The 2,753-nt window shown below is 49.5% G+C and overlaps 1 protein-coding gene across 1 annotated transcript in view; it reads right to left on the bottom strand.

Annotated features, from left to right (window-relative positions):
• The window catches only part of LOC143114966 (cadherin-4-like), a 246,816-nt gene that overhangs the window by 98,857 nt on the left and 145,206 nt on the right, over nucleotides 1-2,753 (bottom strand). The gene's annotated exons all lie outside the window — the stretch shown is intronic.

The following is a 2,753-nucleotide window of genomic DNA, read 5'->3' as shown; positions in this document are numbered from 1 at the left end:
TTTTTTGAACATGGTGTTTTACGCCAGCTTGGCACCTGCCTATGCCTATGAATTTACAATGGCTGCTCTGCCACCCAGGGCCAGTGGAAACAGCCCCAAGCTGCATCCCTGCCCTGCAAGACAGAGAGAGGATGCTGGGAGTTTGGAGGAGGGGAGGATGGGGTGTGTGTGTGGGGGGGCTGGGGGTGGTGGTGGGGGGGGGGGGGGGGTTTAACCTCCTGCTGCTTCTGCTGCTACTGCTGCTGCCGTGTGATATGACAGCGCACTGAATAAGGGGGAGGACTGGGAGCGGTAAGTATTCTGTCAGAATGGGGCGTATTCATGCGGCGCTCGAAAATAAACCAGCTGACACACAACATTGCAGGGTTAAGTATGAGTCACTTGCATGGTGGCGGTAATTTTATTGCCTACAAGGAGATGACATACTAAACCTGTCTCTCTGCCTGCCCCTCTCCCTTTCTTCCCCTCATTTTGTTTTATTGTTTTTTCCCATCTCTCCCTCTCTCTCTCTCTCCGATCCTCTGCTGGGGGATCTTGACAAGTCATCTCGGTAATAGCTATTCATCAGGACCCCGGGAGTCTTAGCCAGGCGGCTTTGTGTGTACATATCTACGTTTGTGAGAGTGTGTGAGAGTGTGTGTGAGTGTGAGTGTGCCGGTGTGTACGCGGAGGGACTGAAGGCAGGTTAAGTACGTCGGAGGGCTGAGGCAAAAACCTGCCTAACGTTATTTCCCAGAGGCCTCGCGCCATCATTTGTTTTCATGTTTTCCTTTTGTTGAGAGGCAGCGAGCGTGTGAGAATGATGTCGACCTAAATGGGAACCGCACAGTCACAGGAGAGCGAGGGAGGCCGAAGGAAGAAAGAAAGAGAGAAAGAGAACGAAAATGTGAGACAGAGAAAGTGGAGGAGAGAGGCGAGACAGGGAGGAAAAGAGAGAGAGAGAGAGAGAGAGAGAGAGAGAGAGAGAGAGAGAGAGAGAGAGAGAGAGAGAGAGAGAGAGAGAGACCAGGAGACCAAAGACCAGGAAAGAGAAGGGGCCATGGTGAGCCTGTGTCAGAGGGAACGATTGTGCGTATGAACACTGCTCATTAATTCTGATGGGTACGAGAATAAGGGCCAATCACCATACATTTACATATAAAGAACCCTGATTTACTACCACCTCAAATATTGGATTTAATGATTTCTCTCACTTACTCTCGCTCTCACTCTTTCTCTTCCTCTCTTACTTCCCTCATGACTGTCTCTCTCTCTCTCTCACTCTCTAGAAGTCTAAAAAGCTTGCCTTGCAGTACAGGTAGTTAAAATGCAGAGAGAGAGAGAGAGAGAGAGAGAGAGAGAGAGAGAGAGAGAGAGAGAGAGAGAGAGAGTGAAAAACTTGGCAGGCTCTGAAAGTTGAAGGGTCTTGTTCACTGCAAGCTGTTTATTCTAATTACAGCCAAACTGAACTTACCAGGCATTCTTTGAAAGGGCTTTATGTATATGTGTGTCTCAGTGTACTGTATGTTTGTGTATGTGTGTGTGTGTGTGTGTGTGTGTGTGTGTGTGTGTAGATGATATATGCTTGCATATGAGTGTTGAGTGTGCGTGTGCATGTGCATGTGTGTGTGTGTGTGTGTGTGTGTGTGTGTGTGTGTGTTTGTTTGTGTGTTTTGCCATTTGTTGTCTCGCTTGCCAGAAAAGGTGGCACTGTACCTGCCACTGAGAACAATACTTTCAACTTGTGTTCATTAGACGGCTGTCTGGGGGAGCTGGTTCCCAGGCCCCGCTAAAGGCGCTGTTTGTGTGTGTGTGCTCGAGAGAGAGAGAGAGGGGCTTATGGCGCCACAGGCCCCTGGGAGCCCATGTCGTGTTCGGTTTCATCAACCTGCTGCAGACTTCAAACAGCAGGTACCGTGCAGTGCTGGGGGCAGATGGGAGAAGAGGGGAGGAGGAGGAGGAGGAGGAGGAGGAGGAGGAGGGATGGATGGAGAGAGACTGAGGCAAAAAAAGAGAGAGTAGGAGAGAGGAGGAAAAAAAGAAGAGAGAGAGAGAGTGGAAGGAAGTTTCTCGGGCATAAACAGGTGGTGGGTTATCAAGTGTTTGCATGTGTGTGTTTGTGTGTGTGTGTTCTGGGGAGCTTTACTGCAAAAGTGATGCATCACTGTGTTTGCAGAGTTGTACTGTATGTGGCTACGTGAATGGAAGTGATAATATGGAAACTTGTGGTTCTATGGCCATTATGTGGACTTGAGTGGGGCCACTTAAAGGACACAAACACACACACACACACACACACACACACACACACACACACACACACACACACACACAGTGCATTATCACATTATCAATGTGTTTCAGAGGTGAGAGAGTATTTTAAGCGTGAGTGGTTGTTTGGAGGGCGTTACGTGTGTGGGTGAATTGCAGTTGTAGATTTACAGCAAATCTATGGTGAGCAGCTTGCCAAAAATATCTCTCTACCTCACCACTGCTTTGTTCTCTCTTTCTCTCTCTCTCTCTCACACACACACACACACACACACACACACACACACACACACACACACACACACACACACACACACACACACACAGACAGCCTTCTCCTTTAGACATGAATGTGTCATGTACAGTGTGTTTGGGCTCTGGTCGCTCCTCTGATCCGTGGCAGCTCCTCGTTTGGGGACCTCTCCTGGCGCTTCGCTTGGCGGGGCCAACCCAGGCGGGCGAGGGGTGTGTGTGTGTGTGTGTGTGTGTGTGTGTGTGTGTGT

Source organism: Alosa pseudoharengus, unplaced genomic scaffold, assembly GCF_046254945.1.
Source record: "Alosa pseudoharengus isolate Yale_2024_CS ecotype anadromous, Long Island Sound unplaced genomic scaffold, YU_APseudo_1.1 YU_APseudo_1.1_scf_9, whole genome shotgun sequence".
Taxonomy (NCBI): domain Eukaryota; kingdom Metazoa; phylum Chordata; class Actinopteri; order Clupeiformes; family Clupeidae; genus Alosa; species Alosa pseudoharengus.
This window is presented reverse-complemented; position numbering and strand designations above follow the sequence as displayed.